The sequence below is a fragment of the Tupaia chinensis genome, unplaced genomic scaffold (assembly GCF_000334495.1).
Source record: "Tupaia chinensis unplaced genomic scaffold, TupChi_1.0 Scaffold000054_1, whole genome shotgun sequence".
Lineage (NCBI taxonomy): Eukaryota > Metazoa > Chordata > Mammalia > Scandentia > Tupaiidae > Tupaia > Tupaia belangeri.
The window spans coordinates 7,428,891-7,436,872 of record NW_006159512.1 but is presented as its reverse complement, the minus strand read 5'-3'; the positions used below and the strand labels follow the sequence as shown (position 1 = coordinate 7,436,872).

Sequence of the window (7,982 nt, the reverse complement as noted above, 5' to 3'; positions counted from 1 at the left end):
GGCTTCCGCCCCAGCCCCGCAGCCACTAACTGTGCCTCGGGTAACTCCCCTGCAAGTTAGCGTGACTCGCTCTGTTTAGGACGGTGACTAAAACGCACTATCAGGCGTGGACTCTGGCCCCACCCAAGGTACTCTCTAACTGAAATCATGGCCTCAAGGCTAGCTAGAAACGCCAGAGTTCCGAGCAGAGTTAAATCACTGCAAGGTTCCGCTAAAATTAAACGACCTACTTTTCCTGTAAATCCAGAATTCAGAAAAGCTGGGCGGGGGGAAGAAGGAATAAAAGAAAAAGCTTATGATACGATTTTCTCGGCTTTCACAAAACATGTCCCGATTAGATCGCGCTTTTAACTCCCCAACTATACAGGATGCCAAAATGCAGCTTGAATTGGATTTGAAATTCGAAATCACGAGGCAAAATATCAATGTGTCCACTTGGGGTGCTTTTTAAAAAGATATTTGAACAGTACAGTACAGTACTCTAGATGAGACGGAGTCCAATTTAAGGAAGGGGTGAACCCAATGGTAGAATTAAAAATACTCCAGCTACACTAACTAAAGGCCACTCATAAGAACAGCGGTTTAGCAATAACAATAGAATCTTAACACAGAATCTTCCCAACTACCCTTTAGAAGTGGATCTATTACCAGGCCCATTGGACAGCTAGGGAAACTGAGATACAGAAAAGCTAAGTAACTTGTCCAAGTTCAAGCAGCTACATAACAGTAGAGCCGGGATTCAAAACCCGGCTGCGCCGTCTTCGCTGTGGCCCGATATGAGTAAACACGGGGCTCGCCTTAGCTGCCCCATTTAATTGCCTGGCCACGCTGGGCAGGCACTTGATGGATCCGAGCCTTGCTTTCCGCCTGGCCCAACGTGGAGATCACAGCCCTGCCAGCCTCGGGATTTCCGGGGAGTAAAACGGTGTGCAAATTTCTGGGAAGACATGCTTATAAAGCTATCCTTTCTTAATGCCGGCAAGACTCTGTCTATCTATTCATTGTACAATATTATCATCTATATTTCCAGACTCGCGCTCTAAGAAGTAGCACAAAAATCCATTTGCTCAGCTACTCTGCAACGTGCCTCTGCTAAGAACGAGGAAGGAAACCATCAGCCGGCAGGGGCCGGTCTTCCCCACCACGCCGCAGCGGTGACACTGCAGCCGGCCGAATTCACTCGCTTTAGCAAGCCCCACCCCCTAGTCCCACAGGCCTGAAGACCTCGCCCCTTCCTCCGGGTTCACAAAGCACCTCTCCCGCGCAATGCACTCGGCCCGGCGGGCAAACCGTCCCCAGCGTGCTCACATCCGAGGGCTCAGGGCTTTGTCTCGAGCTGACGCAGAGCTTACATGAGCGCCCGAACCAAGGCAGCAAGCTGCTCCTCACCGGTCCCGCCACCTTCCGCTTGGGTGCAAACGCGGACTGGGGCTCCCAGAGGTGAAAGAGTTGCCGGGTCCCAGTGGCTACTGGAAGCCACGCCCTGCGCTGAGCCGGCGGGCAAACAGCCAGAGTCAGAATGACAAAGCAAAAATCCTCTCCTCGTGCGGCCCTGGCAACCTGTGCTAATCGGTTTAGTAAAGTGAGAGCTCCTAATTGGGCGACACCGCAGCCTCTGCCTGCTCGCCGCCGCCCCTACTCGACAAAACGAGCTAGAACGATTTAAAGAATATCTAGAACCAGAACCAAAATAAGAATGTGGATGTTTTACCAGAACCGATCTATGACGCGAAGCAATGGCTTGGGAATTTAGCTGCCAGTTGTAACCACGTGAGGCTCTTTAGAACGACCGATGCCTGGTTCCCACTCCCAGACATCTGATGTCACCGGTAGGGGGTGTGACCTGGGCGTCTGAGTTTTTAAAACTCCGAAGCTGATTCCGAGATCCAGTGCCTTAAGATAATGGATTAGTCACGTCGGCGATTCCCTAAAGGAAATCACCAGGATTTAAAAAAGAAATTATCTAGCTCATCCTGACTAATCCTGAAAAGAAGTGACAAATTCTACCAACACAGAACTTCCCCTTTAGGTACTTCCTCCTTATCCCACTCAGGTCTTCGGTTGTTTGGTTTGTTTTAAGGGAAACCGAGAGTATATTTAACTCCAGCTATACCAAAACACCTGCAGTGCCCAGGTGAGCCGCCTGCGCTCATGTCTCCCTGCTCTTACTCAACCTTCTTACTCAGCGGCACCTTGCGCTAATAGGTGGCTTACAAATATTTGCTGAATAAATAAATAAATGAATGTCTTTCTCATATATTTGTGTAATGCTAGACGGAAACACACTCAGGCGAAAGGTGTGCTGGCCCTAATGGCTGGGAGAAGACACACCTCTTCTGAACTGGCAGCAACCCTGCCTGCTCCTTCCAGCTCACTCCAAGGTGAAAGTCCAAGGCTTGGTTTAGGCTCTCACCTACCGAACGTGTGCGCCCACGTACACACACTAACCTGGCAGTTCCCTCTGTGTGGTGATAGTTTATGTAAGCGCCTCACATGGTTAGGGGAGCCCTAGAGCAGAGGGCAGGTCTGGCACATGGGTATTCAGGAAACCGTGTGACTAAGGACTAAGAACAAAAAATGAGAGAAAAAGCTGAAACTGAGAAAGAACATACAACACTCCTGGCTCTTAAGCCAAGTACTGTAGTAACCATTGTATATGCCTTAGCTCATTGAACCTGCACAATAATGACTCATGAAGCTGGGTCATCAACTGAAATGTCACCTTCCCTGGGAGGGCTTCCCCGATTCCCACCCGATGTTAACTGTCCTTCTTGTTTCTGTGTCCCTAGATACCTAATAACAATTATAAATCTTCTAAATCCACAAGAGCTTTGAAAGGACAATCTCCTGTTAATTTATCTTGTTTCCCCAAAACATGGTATACAGTAAATGCTAGAAAAAGGTCTTCTATGTTCTTTTTTTAAGAACCTCTATGTTCTTTTTTAATTTTTAATTTTATTCATTGTCGTTATTTATTTATTTATTTATTTATTCATTTTAAGATGACCAGAGAGAGAAGGAAAGTGAGAAAGCAAGCTGCCAGTTTTGGCACTGGAACCATGGTCAGCCATGTGGGGGTCCAGCCACTTTAACTAACATGCCACCTGCCAGCCCTAAGACCATCTATGTTCTTGAGCTGTCACCTAAGCAATAACAAATCTGTGCAGGTATTTGATCATCATATTGCATTAAAGTGCTGCTCCACCTATAATCAGCCTCTCTCTCCCTCCCTCTCTCTCACCCACCCTTTCTCACACACACACACACAGACACACACATGCATACACACACACATCACTGAGCTAGAAAAATCTGACATTCAAATCCTCCCTGTTCAAAATTGCATAGCTCTCTATGCTCTCAAGAGAAAGTCCAGGGACCAGCAGTTAGCGTAATGGCTATGTTGCTAGACTCCCATGTAGTTGACCGCGGTTCGCTTCCCAGACCAGGTGGCTTAAAACTCACGCCGGGCGCGTATGCGTGCGTGCCCAAGATCCCGAGAGGAGAATAGAGGAGAAGGGATTGTGGCGTGGCCATCCCCCGGGGGGTGATTTCTCGCTTTCTGTCTCTATGTCTCTCTGTCTGTCTGGCAAGTGCACGTGCGCCCTGTAGTGAAAACCTCTCCAAAAAAAAAAAAAAAAGAAAGTCTAAACTTTTCAGTTGCACTGACTCAGTAAAGGGCCTCCTTGTTCAACTGGGCTATCCACATATTTTTCACCCCACTTAAGCAGTAATACACTGTTGGAGAAAACACAGAAATAAAAAGACATTTCAGAGTCAAGACCACAAACTTCAAATGCATCCTCAATTCTGCCTGGCAAACCTGTTCATTCCTGGTGTATTTATTATCCCAGTTTCCAAGATGATTGTTTCATCTTTATTCCTCTTTCTTAAACTTCTATCCCCACACCTTGCCATTAGCTCATGATCTACTCTCTACTTTGAGGAAATAGAACCCATTAGACAATACTCCCTTAAGCCCCACCCCCAAGCATGGCACTGCCATATTGCTTGTCTTCACTGCTGTTTTTAAAAAAGCCAACTTCTCCACTTGTCTGTGGATTCTCATCTCCTCTTGCCTCCTCTGTCTTTAAGAGCTGCACTCCTGAAATTAGCTTCCTTCTCTAACATGATCAATTTCTTGTTAGTTACCTGATCATTTCCATCATACAAGCACTCTGTAGTTCTATTTTAGAAAATCCTCCCATGTGCCCTAACCCCCGAGTTAACACCCCATTTCATTACTCCTCTTCACAGGGAAAAATAAAAGAGTTTTTTTTGGAAAGACTTCTTTGTACTCTGAAGAAGAAAAAAGTAGAGTAGGCATGTCAGGAAAGATCACAGAATGTAATGCTTGACTGGAGGCCAGAGTGAAATGAGGGAGTAAGCCATTGAGCTTACCTGGGGGGAAATCTTTATAAACAGAGGAAAATGGAGGTGCTAAAGCCCTAAGCTGGGAGCCTGCTGGACCTGTCCAAGGATGCACAGGGAAACTAGCGTGTCTAAAGCCCAGTGAGTACAGTAGAAAGCGATAGGTAGCAAGGTCAAAGTATGAACCAGCGATCAGATCCCAAAAGCCATAGTCAGGACTTCAGATCTTCTAGATGTGATAAGTCAGAGGATGGAGAGAAGAGGAAGAAATGATCTGGTTTGAATCTTAAAAGAATTGCTCTCCTATATGAATAATTGCCTAAAGGAGGTGAGAATTTAAGTGTAGAGACACATAAACTAGTTAGGAAGTTACTGTGGTGGTCCACTAGAAATGACCAGATTGATGAGGTGTGAAAATATATCTGAAGGTAAAGCTGATGGATAGAATGAGAGATGTAAAAGAAAGGAAGACTAAATGATGACTCTAGATTTTTGGCTTTGGTAACTGGGCAACTGGTGGCACTCTTTAATGAAAGAGGGAATACTCAGGGAAAAGAAAGAAAGCTAGGAGGGAGTGGAAGCAATAGTTTGGAATAAATCCTTAGTAATCCACAGTGTAATTTGAGAGAGCTATAAGTTACCCAAATGGAAGAATTGATTAGGCAGCTGGAGATAAAATTCTGTAGCTCAAAGAAGTCAAATTTAGAAATAAAAATTAGGAAGTCTGGCCTACCCCTAGCACAGCAGTCGAGCCTTGTGCATAGGGAGTCAGGTCCCACATGGTGGATTGCAATTCAAATTCCACCCCTAGCGGTACCAGCAGTTAGCGTAATGGCTATGTCGCTGGATTCCCATGTAGTCGATCGCGGTTCGAGTCCCGGACCCCGTGGCTTAAACTCACGCCAGGTGCGTGTGTGTGCGTGCCCAAGATCCCGAGAGGAGAATGGAGGAGAAGGGATTGCAGCATGGCCATCCCCCCTGGGGGGTTGATTTCTCGCTTTCTGTCTCTCTGTCTCTCTCTGTCTGTCTGGCGAGCACACGTGCCCTATAGCGAAAACTTCTCAAAAAAAAAAAAAAAAAATTCCACCCCTAGCTGCTTGAAAAACATATCAGGTATATATATGTGTGTGTGTGCCCAAAATCCTGACAGGATGGAGAAATGGAAGGGAACAGGAATGTGACATGGCCACACCCCACTGAAATGTACTATCTCTCTCACACACACACACACACACATACACACACACTCTCTCTCTCTCTCTCACACACATATTCACCTTGTGGCAAGTTTATAAGAGAGATTAAGAAGTCAAGTGCAAAAGATACTTAAGGCCATATATATTAATCAGTGTTCTCCTAAGAAACAGAACCAAAAGGGTGTGTGTGTGTGTGTGTGTGTGTGTGCACGCATGCATGCGTGTGTATGTCTGTGTGTGTGTAAAAGAGACAGAGCAAAAGAAAGAATGAAAGTTTTTTTAAAAGAGAATTGACTCGTGACTGTGGGGACTGTCAAGTCTGAAATCTACAGGGCTGACAAACAGGCTAAAAATTCAAAGAGGAGTTGATGTTACAGTCCCAAGACTAAAGGCAGTCTACAAGCAGAATTGTTTCCTCTTAGGGAGTCCTAAGTCTTTTATGTTAAGGCCTTTAACCAATTGGATAGAGCCTATCCACATATGGAGGATAATCTGCTTTACTCAAAGTCAACTGATTCCAGGCCTACTGGCTCATGCCACTAAGACACTGCTCTGTAGGCAGAGACTACATGGGAGGTCCAAGTTGAATTCCCTGTCCAAAATAAAGGCTAGGCATGGTTGCATATGCCTGGAATCCCAGCTACTTCTGATGCTAAGGCTCAGGCCAGAGGATTGCAACAAGTGAGACTCAGTCTTTAAAAAATAGCCTACTGATTTTGGGACCAACAGATGGTGTAATGGTTACATAGCTGGACTCCTACATAGTTTGACTGCTGCTCAAGTCCTAGAACCGGAAGCTTAAAACTCATGCTGGATGCATGTGCCTGCATGCCCAAAATCCTGTCAGGAGAGTGAATGCAGTGTGGCCATCCCCCTGGGGAGAGGGGTGATTTCTCACTTTCTGTCTGTCTCTCTCTGTCTCTCCATAAAGTGTATGCAGCTTAAACCTATAGCAAAATATCTATAAGACAACCCAAAATAGTCTACTGACCTTTTTTCTAAATATAATTATTTATTTAATATATTTATTTGTTCATTAATTTTATTTTGACCAGAGAGAGGGAAAGCAAGAAAGCAAGCCACCAGGTCCAGGACTCGAACCGTGGTCACCCCATTGGAGTGTCCAGTGCATTAATCACCATGCCACCTGCTGGTCCCTAGTCCACTGATTTTGAGATCAGCAGATGACATAATGGTTACATTACTAGACTCCCATATAGTCAACCATGGTTCGAATCCCAGATTTGGAGACTAGAAACTCACACTGGGCATGTGTGCATACATGCCCAACATCCCAAGAGGAGAAGGGATTATAGTGTGGCCATCCACCCCCCCGGGGGGGATGATTTCTCATGTTTTGTCTCTCTGTCTCTCTCTTCCTCTCTGGAGAGCACACGCACCCTATAGCAAAAATCTCTCTAAAAATAAAGAAAACAAAACAAAACAAAAATGTTGTACTAATTTCGATGCTAGTCACATATGAAAAGCAATTTCCCAGCAACATCTAGACTGGTGTTTGACCAAACGACTGGGCACCATAGCCTGGTCAAGCTAACACATAAAAGTAACCATTAATCGGGAACCAGCAGTTAGCGTAATGGCTATGTCGCTGGACTCCCACGTAGTCGACTGCGGTTTGTGTTCCGGACCCAGTGGCTTAAAACGCCGGGCATGTGTGCGTGCGTGCCCAAGATCCTGAGAGGAGAATGGAGGAGAAGGGATTGCGGCGTGACCATCCCCTGGGGATGATTCCTCGCTTTCTGTCTCTATGTCTCTGTCTGTCTGTCTGGGGAGCGCACGCGCCCTATAGCGAAAACCTCTCCAAAAAAAAAAAATTAACCATTAATCCATGGGACTAGATGGAATTATCCTGGAAGCTAATATATTTAGAGAAATGAAAATGGTCCAGGACAGAGCCCTGGCACACTCAAACTACAGAGAAGGACCCAGCAAAGAGCCTGAGAAAGACCTGGAGAGAGACAGGAGGGAAACCAAGATAGTGCCCTATCTTACAAGCCAACGAAGAAGTACTACAAAGAGGAGAAAGATGAACTACACCAAGTGCTGCCAAGAAATCCTGTAAGGTAAGGACTGAGTCATGGAGGTCATTGTTCATTATTGTAAAAATGATAAGAGGAAGAAATTCTAACTAAAGGGAGTTCAACAAGATACAGAAAATAAGGCAATGGAGGTAGTAAGCACAGCCGACTCCTTCAAGGAGTTTTACCGTAGGACAGAAAAAATGAGAAAGAAGCAAAGAAAGATGTAGGATAGCTTGTTAATTTTCGCTCTGCTCCTCCCATCCAGGCAGAAGACAAGGTTCCACATGGCTACAGTGAACTAGATTTTGCGCGCCGCGTGGTTTTCTATTTTGTGATTTTTTTTTTTTAAAAAAAGAACCATAATTACAAATTT

General features: G+C 45.5%; 1 protein-coding gene across 4 annotated transcripts in view; it reads right to left on the bottom strand.

Moving 5' to 3' along the window:
• Nucleotides 1–1,794, bottom strand: part of TXNRD1 (thioredoxin reductase 1) — a 66,735-nt gene extending 64,941 nt beyond the window's left edge. The window contains exon 1 of one of the 4 annotated variants that reach the window (XM_027775847.1): nt 1,712–1,794. The gene's annotated coding sequence lies outside the window, so the exon portion shown is untranslated. Of the gene's footprint in view, nt 1–1,308; nt 1,328–1,352; nt 1,624–1,711 lie in introns of those variants that run through there. The other 3 variants (XM_014591842.2, XM_006141425.3, XM_027775848.1) reach the window with 3 other exon arrangements.
• Between the last annotated feature and the right edge of the window lie 6,188 nt (nt 1,795–7,982).